Genomic DNA, 12,785 nt, shown 5'->3' with positions numbered 1-12,785 from the left:
GTGCTCTTTCTCTCGCAAATAAATAAAATCTTAAAAAAAAATAAAATAAATTCAAGGTATGACACTGAACTCTGTAACATGAACATTTTCCCTTATAAATATGGTGAGGTGAAATGCAAGCCCTACTATACCAGAGTGTGTTACACCAAAGGTCAACTGTCAATTGGAAATTGTACTATTTAAGACAAATCTGAGCTCCAAATGAGACAGCAGCCAAGATCCATTAATAGACTCCACTGAACAATGCTATCCAACTATCCCAATCAAGACAGGCTCCAAAAATAATAATAATAATAATTACAAGATATCTGGTAGCCTGGCACTGACCCTGAACGGAGAACAGTGACAAATTTTCCTCTGGAAAAACTAAACAGCCCCAATGGAAGAAATGTTATTGATATCAGTATTTGAGGAGACTCCAAGAAATGACTTCACCCAGTCACCCACCCCACAGCAAAGCTCATACACACAGAACTTCTAATTGACTTTTTATTGCCTAATACATAAACGAAATGGACAGAGATTATCAAACATTTGGGTAAAGTCTGCAACATAAAAGAGAACAGAATAGGAAAATTTAAATGTCCAAAAGAAAAGTTATGCTGCAGCTATCTAGTAGTTCTTTTGCATTTTTAATGGTTTTTGAAGCATAATGTAGTACTAAACATAAAAAAAAAATTAAGAGGTGAATGGCTCATTAGTTAAGTGTCCAACTCTTGATCTCAGTTCAGGTCTCAATCCCACAGTCATGAGTTGAAGCCCTACAGTAGACTCCACACTGGGCATTGAGCCTACTTTAAAAAAAAAATTTAAGCTATATATTCAGCATGATCCCATTTTCTTCTTCTTTAAAGATTTTATCTAGGGGTGTCTGAGTGGCTCAGTCGGTTAGGCAGCTGCCTTTGGTTCGGGTCATGATCCCTGGGTCCTGGGATTGAACCCCACATCCAGCTCCCTAATCTGCAGGGAGTCTGCTTCTCCCTCTGCCCCACTCCCCTGCTCATGCTTGTGCTCTCTCTGAAATAGAATCTTTTTAAAAAATATTTTATTTGAGACATAGAGTGTCGTGTGAGCATATGCAGAGGTGGGGAGGGGTGAAGGGAGAGAGAGAAAGAGAATCCCATGCAGACTGTGGAGCCCCATGGGGGGCTCAATCTCAGGGCCCTGAGATCATGGCCTAAGTCTCCCAGGAGCCCCAATCACATTTTCTTTAAACTAAATACTCATAATTTAGATTAATGTAGAGAATTAAGAGGCCTACAACAGACCCATACAGTAGTCACCTAATTGTACATAAAGGCACCACTACAATTCAGAAAAATCAGTCTTTCCAAAAAATAGTGCTGGATATTCTTGCAGAGGGAGAAAAAAAAAAATGAATCTTGATCCTCAACTTTATGAACAAAAAAATAATTCACACTACATCATGGGCCTATACACAACAATCAAACTTTCACAGTATATATATAATATATTCATGACTTTGGCACTATTTACCTTATGACTCAGCAACTCTGCTCTCAAATGTATACTGACGTGAAATGAGTGCATAAGAACATTCAAAGCTGTTTAATTTATAATAGCCCTAAAGTGGAAACTGTTCAAATGTTCATCAACAGAAGAGATAGCTTATGGTATATATAACAGAAAACTATCCAGCAATAAATAAAAGAAAGAACAATTACAATTACTATATGCAACAGCGGAGATGAATCTCACAGACGATGATGAATAAAAGGAGCCAGATTCAACAGACTTCACGCTGTACGATTCCATTTATATGAGGTTTGAGAACAGCCAAAAGGAATCTACGGATATTGACTGGAAGAGGCACAAAGGGAGCCTTCTGGAATGATGGAAATGTTCTACATCTTGAGCTGAGTCATGTTTACATGAATACTACAAACTCATTGAGTTGTACATTAAGATTTTCACACTTTAAGTTGTACAGTAACAGCAAACAGACAAAATTTGGCTAGGAGGAAAAAAAACATTTATAGTGGTTTTCCCTGGGTGCTGCCATTATAGGCAATTGTTATTTACTTATATTCTTCTGTATTTCCAACAGTTTCAAGAAGGGAACCTATACAGTTAAAAAAAAAAAAAAAAAGTTCTCTTAGTGCTTTTGGATATTTTCATGCTACTCACTTTTTTCTTATTCGTTAGCATGCCTCTGCAGACCTCCTACCTACCCACTTGCAGCTCCCTGAAATTCCTTCCTACTACTCATCTAACCCTTGCTAGTAACATTTTATATCTGTTCTTCCCTGATTTTTACAAAAATTTCTGTAATTACGGTTCTTTTTTCACAAGATGCTTCAGCTACTAAGTCCTTTAAATGTTTCCTTTCTGCTTCAAACTAAGAGGTCACTTGACTGAGTACCAGACATGAGGCAAAAAATAAAATTAAAAAAAAAAAATTGTCTTGGTTGCATGGAGATTTCCTCCCTCTTCGAAACTGTTATCGTCAAAGCCAGAAATCATGCTTATGCTTTTGTTCTTCTATATACTCCTTCAGAATTTATAAGATTGTCTATAAAGTTTAAAAGCATGAGAGCAGGGATCCCTGGGTGGCGCAGGGGTTTGGCGCCTGCCTTTGGCCCAGGGCACGATCCTGGAGACCCGGGATCGAATCCCACGTCGGGCTCCCAGTGCATGGAGCCTGCTTCTCCCTCTGCCTGTGTCTCTGCCTCTCTCTCTTTCTCTCTCTGTGACTATCATAAATAAATAAATATTTAAAAAATAAAAAATAAAAAATAAAAGCATGAGAGCAGATCTTACTCTAACGACCTCTGTGTGTGGTTTTTTTTTTTTTTTTTTTTAAACTCTGATTATAGCTGGCCTTTTAACAGGATCTTTGTAAACAGATTTATATTCTAGGTCCCTCAATTTTTCTGGATTCTCAGACCCATAATTTTGGGTATGGTTTGTTGAGCTAAAAAAAGCTCTAGAATTACTGGTTTTGTGCTGCTCTATCCTCTTCGGTTTACAGTTTTCATTAAATTTTAACATTGGCATGTTGGTTTATTCCAATCACATGGTCATTTGTTCATTCCATAAATACTTCAAAAAGCACCCACAATAACCCACCACCAGGTGGTTCTAGGCACTATGGAGATAAAGGTAAGCAAGAGACAGCTTCCACTGGGGTGAGAGAGGCGGACACTAACATCAGCCTTGATGAAACCAAGCCAAGAGACAAAAGCACTCAGTACAGGGAGTTCCAAGTAGAGACAACAGGTGATGAAGTCAGAGAGAGCTTCTGGGAGGAAGTGATTTTTACACTAAGAGTTAAGCATAAACAGAAATCCAACTACTCAACCTTCATCCTCTGGTCAGAGACAAAAACCTGTGAAAAACCCCTGAGCATGTTGGAGAAGTTGAACGGGTTCATTATGGCCCAAGCAGACAGGATGGGACCAGGCCAAAGGGTCAGCTCACCAACGGCCTTGTTAAGAATAGACTTTCAGGATGACTGCAGCTTCCAGCTCTATACTTATTACCTCTTGTAAAAGGATTCATGTAACTTTACTTTTGTTTGCTTGTCAGATACTACTGGCAAACCTAATCATTTGTTGATTCAACAACAGACAACATTCAACAGTATTAAGGCCAAGACATCCCTGATCCGGGGACATGAGAGAACAAATCCTCACTGACTTGCTCTTACCCTTCAGTAGTGCTAATAAAAATAAAATGGTCATTTCCATTTGTCTATTACATCCGATGGAAAATGCTGCAAGTTATCCAGATTTCTAGGGTATAGTGAGGATAGTTTGGCTATTCAGACTATAAAGAATTCACTTTGGGTGGTTACCTTAATAAGCTCTGCAATCTTACCGGAATGGATACAAGGAACGTGCCTGGACGGCCCTGCTAGTACAGGATACTGTATGTGCAACGAGCAGAGGGGACAAGCAGCGTCCTCCACTCTGAAGCCCAAACCACAGAATGGGCATTCCAGAACCATGGTCCTACACCTAGGAAGAAGCTACTCCTGACATGGACAACCTGACACAGGAGCTCTGGGGAGCAGCAACAACAGGAACTTTACCTGGTAAATACAGTAGTGATGCTCCCAACAACAGAGCAACACCAGGAGACCCCTGAGAGTCGACGATTGTTACAACATGGGCAAGATCTTGGATTTTATAACTTGCTCACCATTTCTAACATGTTTTGCTGTGTTACCATGTCCTAAGTTGCTTTTCTTTGGGGCGGGGGTGGGGGGCAGGTCGGAAGGATATAACCATTGTTGAAATGCTGATTCTGGTGTCAATCTTCCAAATATTATTAGCCATCCCCTACCTCGTTCAGGGCATTCTGTTTGTCACAGAGTTCTACCAGGTGCTGAGCTGTCTGCACATAATAAGTAAGGGCATATAAGAGCATGTCTTTAATAAAGGAAAAAAAAGAGCATGTCTTTTGTACCAACATTCTGACCTGTGGCCAGAATATGGACATAATGTGGAGGACATAATGACAGAGAGCTCAGAAATGGTACCTTTTACTGAATAAGGGTGTCAAAAAGCCCAAAAAGGGGGAAAAAAAAATAATAGTGGCTCATCTACCTCTGGAGGCCCTGTCCTAAAGTAACAGAGCTTCATTCTGACATAAAAACTACAAAGGAGCCTAAAATCCTACAAACTATTTATTAATATGCTTTGCTAATGCCATTCAGGCATTCAGGGTTGCTTTAAGCCACCCCCCCCCCACATCCCCAACATAAAGCCAACACAAAGATGTGAGCACATTCAACTTGTCCTGATACCATCAGATTAGGAGTAGTAAAGTCTGAATCATCCCCAAATTATTCACAGTAATTCAATATTATTTGAAATTATGACTATGGTCAGAGCACCAGGGTGGCTCAGTCAGTTAAGCGTCCCACGGCATTTCAACTCAGGTCATGACTTCAGGGTCATGAGACTGAGTCCCAAGCGGGGCCCCATGCTCGGCATGGAGCTGACCTGAGATTCTTTCTCTCTCCCTCTGCTCCTCCCCACTCTTTCTCTGTCCCAGATAAATTCTTTAAAAAGAAGAAGAAGAAGAAAAGACAATAGCCAATTAATCTTGCCTCTCTCCAACATTAAACTTGGTGTGCAGATTTTAGCGTCCTTTCGGACTTGGACACTTTGAGGGAATACAGAGAAGCTCCCTTCAAGAGAGGGGAACATATCTGCTAAAGCTGTTTTGTATAAAGCTTTCTATAAAGAACCTCTGGCTGGATCCAAGACTGTTGCTCTATAAAATCTAACATCTACAACATTTATTAAATGGTCCTTAAAAAAATAACTGCTATATCAAAGAGCTATCAAAACTAAAATAGCCTACCCAAGCTGCCCAGGCATTGGTATCCCACCCTAATGTTTGGAGGAAACATCTTTTTTTTTTAAGATTTTACTTATTTGAGAGAGATAGAGCATGAGCAGAGGGAGGGGCAGAAGGAGAAGCAGACTCCCTGTGCTGAGCAGGGAGCCCAACTTGGGGCCAATCCCAGGACCCTGAGATCATGACCTGAGCTGAAAGCAGATGCTTAACCGACTGAGCCACCTAGGTGCCCTGAAACATCCTTTTTACTTAGGGACCATCCTGTTTTCTCATATACTCTTCAATAAAAGTATGTTTTTAAGTGAAACCTTAAATAAATAAAAACATCCTAGTCTTTGAACCAACAGTTCCACCTTCAGGATTTCATCTAACAGATAAACACTAGTTCTGGTATGCAAAAAAAAAAAAAAAAAAATTACACATACAATTTTATACCCTCTCCACAGATTTTATTTTATTTTGAAGGGCAACAAACGTTTACTGGCTTCTCTAAAAGCCGGACCGGAGTTGGGTTTTCTCTCCTGATCAGGTTGCCCCACCCCGCAGCCCCACCAGCCTGAGGTGGTCCCACTCAGAGGTCCCCAGGGAGTCACTCTGACTGGGCAGACACCAAAGGTGGGGAGGAAAAAAAAAAAAATCAGGAGAAGCAATACTTTGCAAGGTTTTGTTTGTTTGACAGCAAGTAAGGGGGTTCCTGGGCAGGGCTGGCGCCCCACATTCAACGCAGCCACATCAAGAGACCCATGCCGATGCTGGTGGTCAAGGGCAACCAGCCAGGCGACATCAGCTGGAACGCACTGATTTCAAGGCTTTGTGTTCATTTCACCCTTGGCCCCTTCTCAATCGGCTTTCGGATAGCCTTCCCCTGCAGCTTGAGGCAATGGCTCTCTCAATTTTGCCCAGAACCTAGTTATTAGGAATGTCCCTTCCACTCTCGTAGTCCATGATGACCTGTGGCTTTTTGTTGATTTTCATCGCCAAGTCCTTCTGGGTCAGCCCCTTACTCTGCCGGCCCTGCTGGATCACCTTGCCCACGTCCAGGGTCACACGGTCATGGTGCAACTCCTCAGTCTCCCCGTCCAGCTTAGCTTGGCTGTGTTCTTGATGACTGAATGCTGTTTGTTCTGGCTAGCGGTCCATTTCCTGGAAGTCTCCACATCTTCTCCTTGTCTCTGAGCTGCTAAGATGGCCTGCTCAGACTTGGCCTGGGCGGCCATGGGGCCCAACTTGCTCAGCACTGTCACCGTATCCCAATCACTCTCGGCCATGGTGGGCAGGCAGGTCTTGCGGTCTGACCCGCGGTTCCGAGGCCCCCTCTCCACAGATATTACAGCATTTGTTTATAACTGCTATATAACACATCACAAATACGCACACATACAATGTATAAAATCCTAAAGGGCTACCAATGTGGGAATGGTTAAACAAACCATGGAACTTCCAAATGGTGGCATTACTATTTGGCCCTTAAGAATGAGATAGGATTACATGTGCAGATATGTAAAGGCATCAACACATTGAAAAAAGCAAATTGCAATGCAACACATTCTATTACCCCATTTGGGTTTTAAAATAAAGTTCTATTTCTAAATCTAAATACATTACAGTTATATTAATGAATATAACTATCCATTCAACTGTACTTACTTTCTTGTTATATACATACTTTCCACATACATTTAATAATGGAAGTTAAGACTCCTGCTGATCATCTTTGGGTAAAGTCTGCCACATGACTTTTAGGAGAAAATAATCCATTTCATAACCCACTAAGTGGAAAGCCATGCTTCCAACAATCATCTAACTACCATTGAGAAAACATGTTGTTCTAGTCACCACCTGGAAAACCCCTGCTGCAGACCAGTGTCCACAGTTGCAAACAGTCTCAGGGGTTCCAGGACCACCTCACCAAGAGCCCCTTTATTAGTTATGTATGGTCCTCTGCAGAAACTGCAGGTCTGCCTGGCAAGGACTTCCCAAGGTAGACTTGAGCTTGTCTGACAGCTCCCAACAACACCAGCAAATCCCGACCACAATCCTCTCCCCATACCACCGGGATCCCTAGTTGGCGGAAAGGTACCTCCAGCCTCATCCAACCACTCAGCTCAGGGACTCTGGTCAGTAACCCAGCTATGATGTTATCTGAAAGCCAGTGGGGAAGTGGAGGTTGGCTCCTCCTCAGTAAAAAAGGTTGGGGACCTCTGAATTACATCTAGTCGCTGGGACATACAGGACAGCATTGTAACTCTGGAACTTCAAAGAGCCAGCCCTCAAAGTGACAATGGAGAGAAAATGAGGCCCAGCAAGAGGGAGCGTGGGAAGAGAAGACAGCAGTGAACAGAAGGGACAGAAAAAGGGAAGAAGGCTATTAACACTGAAAGTGAGTTGGGAACATGAAAGGATAGGTTAGAGCAGAGAGAGGAGGAGAAGGACCCAACTCTGCCCCCTGCCAAGTTGAGAGGACGCACTAGAAAAGGACAGGTCCCTCCTTCCCAACAAGCCTGATGAGGCCACTTCCCAGGCCAGGTCCCCCACCAGAACAGCCCCTCAAAGAGGCTCCCCTGCCCCCTCCCATGCATTAGATTAGGTTTTGTGGGAAACCTGAAATCCTGATGGCTTAGACAGATGCCCCTACAGCTTAATGTGCTGGCAATCTAACGAGGCACTCCCGGCTCCTGCTGGCTACAGGGCCAGCCAGGGCCATTAGTGCACTCTCTTGACCCCCAGAGAAAAGCAGCAGCCCAGTCAGCACTGTGGGGTGTCTCTTAATGGGCAAGAGGGAATCTCACTTCGCAGCAGCAGAAGCCACTGCCGCCTATCATGTGCCTATGTGGGCTACCTTAAGAGACCATACCACCCCAAAGCAGCGACATCTCCCCTCCTTTCTTCATCTTCTTAGGACTTTGAGAGCAAAAGGCAGTAAGGCCAACAAAGGTTTGAAAAAACAAATGCTAAGTAACCCCAGATTTCTGCCAGTAACATCCACAAAGAGCTACTATATATGAGGAGGACAAGGGGCTCAAAGTAGTGTAGGGTATTGATGAGTTTTTTTTTTTTTTAAATGCATCCACCCAGAAATAAACCCACGCTTATATGGTCAATTAATCTATGACAAAGGAGGCAAGAAAATACAATGGGGGAAAGACTATTGGTGCTGGGAAAACCAGACAGCTCCATACAAAAGAATGAAACTGGACCACTCTCTTAGCATCCATAAACATACTCAAAATGGATCAAAGATTTAAATATGAGACCTGAAACCATAAAATTCCTGAAACAAAACACAGACAGTAATTTCTTTGACACTTGTCATAGAACATTTTTCTAGATACATCTCCTCAGGTAAGGCAAACAAAAGCAAAATTAAACTATTGGAACTACACCAAAATAAAAAGCTTTTTGCATGGTGGAGGAAACCATCAATAAAACCTACTGAATAGGAAAAGATATTTGCAAATGATTGATCTGGTAAGGGGTTAATGTTCAAAACACATAAAGATCTAAAAAAATACATATATATGCATATGTGTGCATACATATACATATATACACACACATGAGATCTTATACGGTTCAACATCAGAAAAACAAATCCAAAACATGAGCAGAAGAGAGGTGCCTGGCTCAGTCAGTTAAATGTCTGCCTTTGGCTCAGGTCATGATCTCATGATCCTGGGATCGAGCCCCACATGAGGCTACCTGAGCAGGAGAAGCCTGCTTCTCCCTCTCCCCTGCTTGTGCTCTAATAAATAAAGAAAATATTTTTTTTAAAAAAATTTTTAATAAGTGAGCAGAGGACCTAAAGAGACATTTTCAAAAAAAGACATACAGATGACCACGGACACATGAAAAGATGCTCAGGGACACCTGGGTGGCTCAGCTGTTGAGCACCTGCCTTTGGCTCAGGGTGTGATCCCATCCATGTCTGGGGATCGAGTCCCACACCAGCCTTCCTGTGAGGAGTCTGCTTCTCCCTCTGCCTATGTCTCTGCCTCTCCCGGTCTCTCATGAATAAAAAAATCTTAAAAAAAAAAAAAAAAAAAAAAAAAGATGCTCAATGTCACTATCAGGGAAATGAAAATCAAAACTACAATGAGATAGCACCTTATAACCCCCATCAGAATGGCTAGAGTCAAAAACACAAGAAATAACAACTGTTGGTGAGGATGTGGAAAGGAGCTCTCGTGCGTCATTAGTGGGAATGTGAACTGGTAAAACCACTCTGGAAAACAGTATGGAGGTGCCTAAAAAAATTAAAAATAGAAGTACCCTATGATCCAGTAATTTTACCACTGGGTATTTACCCCCCCCCAAAAAAAAAAAAAAAAAAAATCTAATTCAAAAAGATATATGCATCCTATGCTTATATCTATGCAATATTATATGATATTACAATATTATTTACAATAGTCAAGATATGAATAGAGCCACTGGCTGGCTCAGTCAGTGGAGCATGCAACTCTTGATCTTGAGGTTTTGAGTTGACATCTCTCTCCAAATGATCCTGCCCAATGTCCTGATACTGAAAGTTGACTGGTAAAGTACTGCAGACAGCATTAAAATTTTAATGTGGCAGGGGCCGCTGGGTGGCTCAGTCAGTTAAGTGTCAGACTCTTGATTTCAGCTCAGGTCTTAGCATTGTGAGTTCAAGCCCTGCGTTAATCTCCATGCTGGGCATGGAGCCTACTTAAAAAATAATAATATGGCAGAAGTCTAGCACCTCTTCCCAGGTTGCCATCTTCCCAAATAACTTTGCAGTTAATTGTTCTCCATCTCTATCTTTCTTTGAACCATGACAATGTGGTATGATAGTTTTCAGCAATGATGTATTTTCTGGCCAACTCTCTGGGAACTAAGGCTTCTTAGCATAAATTGGAGAACTAATGATAGGCACCCCTACCTAATGAATACAGCATTACCACCCAACGATTAAGTTCAGGTAGATCAAACTCTCCTCCCACCATGACTGCCAACACTCCCTTAAACCATTTAATTGAAAGGGTTCACAAAAATACAAATCATCTCTTGTTTTTGGCAAAGTCATACCACAGGCTTGCTGTCCACAGAGACTGAATTCAAACCATTTGTCTCCCTTGCTCCAAAAATGAGGGCCCATCCAGTTTCCTAACTCTGGTTCTGGGGCCTAAATCAATGCTAATATTTCACCTATGTCTCCTAAAACTACACAAGAAATCATTCCAAGTTCATTTCCTTTTGAAGAGTCCTTTGCAAACAGTGTACAAAGTGGCGTGAACCTTTTTGGCTGGAGGGTCAACTCCTGCCCAATCCCCTCGCTCCTATACTGCTGTTTAATTGCTGACTCCCACTTTACAGCCAAGCCAATTAGCAGACTCGGCCAGGCGCTGGGAGCTTGGAGGCATGTAACTCAGCCCTGCCAGAGAGAAACAAGCAGCCTCTCCCATCAGAATTTCCCTCGTGTGAAAACCAGGCCCAGCCAACAAATGACAGAAGTCAAAGAGATGGATGTTGTAGTTCCGTAGAGTTCACGGGCACATCAGCAAGCATGTGAATATACAACTGAGTAGCAGGACTGGAGGAGTGACATAGGATATGGGAATTTTAAAAGATGACTATTTTAGGGCACCTGGGTGGCTCAGTGGTTGAGCATCTGCCTTTGGCTCAGGTCGTGATCCTGGGGTCCTGGGACTGAGTCCCGAATCAGGGTCCCCACCGGGAGCCTGCTTCTCTCTCTGCCTAGTCTCTGCTTCTGTGTCTCTCATGAATAAGTAAATAAAATCTTACCCAAAAAAATGACTATTTCATTCCTCGTTTAATTTAGGGAACATTCTTACCCACTTTTACTTTTTACCTCTGATGAACAAAATAACTAACTGCTTTGGAGTTAAGAGGATATTGGGTAGAAAGCGCCACGCCTGGCTGTGGCTGTTACTGGTTTACTCTAGGCACTCTCAGAGAACCAGAAGTAAGGAATCACCTGATTTCCTTATGAAACACAAACACGTACCCTCAGGCCTCTAGATCTTGATTATAGGCTTATTGATAACCAAGCCCAAATACCCCAGAAAAAAAACAACAAAACACCTCAGAGTGTGAATGAGGCTTTCACAAAAATTTAGAATATCCATCTCTTCTTTTACTATATCTCAAAATGCATCATTTATCCAAAAATCAAAATATTCAGCTTTGGAGAAGTTCAAATTTCATATAAGCCGCTCATTAATTCTCCTTGATACCTCTGGGAAGGGAGTACTGACCATTGTCCTGTTTCAAGGTCAAGGAATATTTCTGTCCCAAAAAAGGACAGCCCTGCCCAGGGCCTTGGGTGACAAAGGCTAAGGCCGAGATTCCTCCCTGGATCAGTCTCTGGCCTATACCCCAGCCCTGCCTCTCACTTTGGCTCACAGCCCCTTAAGGGAGAGCAATCTTAACAAGAGAACTGCCAGTCCTGGTGTGTATCATAGCTTTTGTTTAGGGAAACACAGGAAGATGTTTTTCCTGACGATGAAGTCAGATTCTCTACCAATGGGAAAACTTGTGGGGGTGGCATGGGTAAATGAAAGTGGAAAAATCTCCCAAAACTCTTGGCCTACTTAACTGTCCTAACAGCACAGAGTTATAGTGTTTGAGAGGGTTAGAGTGGGGGAAGGGCTGGTTTTTTTCCAAAGGAAGCATGATTAGTTGGCTGGTTCAGATACTGCCCAGGAGAGTTAGAAAATGGTTAACAATTTTTTTTTTTTATGTGACCAAAATAATCTAACTTCCAGAGATGTTTTAACAGTACAGGACTCCTACAAAGACCCTTAAAAATCACTATGCAAACAAGCCCTACCAGGGGATTATCAGGAAGAGTTATGAGGAAAAACTCTTCACTGAGTAGTGTGTGGTAAACACCCGTACCTCAAGTGACCTATCTTACTTAACATTTATTTTACAGAGAATGGCGTCACTGATCTGAAGGGAAGTTCATCCACCCACCCCCACCCCCCTCCCCGCCTCTAGCCTCTAGATTTGCCCTCCCTCGAGTGCTGTGCTGGTTTGCACTATGCACAAACCAGCTGCAGCCACCTTCCCAAGTTCTCTGCAGTTCCCTAAATTACTTTTTACTGCACAGGATCCCTGGAGGTCCAGTTCTATTTTCTGCCACAAACATATACAAAAACAAACTGGTGGCAAGGTTCAACCATTTCACGTCCTCCCAGAAAACATAAATCACAAAGGTTCAGTATAAAATGGAGGAGCAGTGCCTTTTGTTTTTGTTTGTTTGTTTGTTTGGGTCACAGAATCAGCAAATTTCAGAGCTGGGGAAAAAAAAAAAACAGCATATCACTAATCTTTAATAATCAAAATGTACTGTTTCCTGGGGGCACCTGAGTGGCTCAATCGGTTAAACATCTGACTGCTGATTTCCTCAGGTCATGATTTCAGGGTCGTGGCCTGGCATGGAGCTCTGGGCTGAACATGGAGCCTGCCTG

General features: G+C 42.4%; 1 non-coding gene and 1 pseudogene across 1 annotated transcript in view; both read right to left on the bottom strand.

The window, feature by feature from the left end:
* Positions 1-12,785, bottom strand: part of CYSTM1 — a 43,283-nt gene that overhangs the window by 28,666 nt on the left and 1,832 nt on the right. The gene's annotated exons all lie outside the window — the stretch shown is intronic.
* On the bottom strand, positions 5,581-8,481 carry LOC102154215 (annotated as a pseudogene).

This window comes from Canis lupus, chromosome 2 (assembly GCF_011100685.1).
Source record: "Canis lupus familiaris isolate Mischka breed German Shepherd chromosome 2, alternate assembly UU_Cfam_GSD_1.0, whole genome shotgun sequence".
Lineage (NCBI taxonomy): Eukaryota > Metazoa > Chordata > Mammalia > Carnivora > Canidae > Canis > Canis lupus.
The sequence above is the reverse complement of the archived record's forward strand: the minus strand, read 5'-3'. Positions and strand labels throughout refer to the sequence as shown.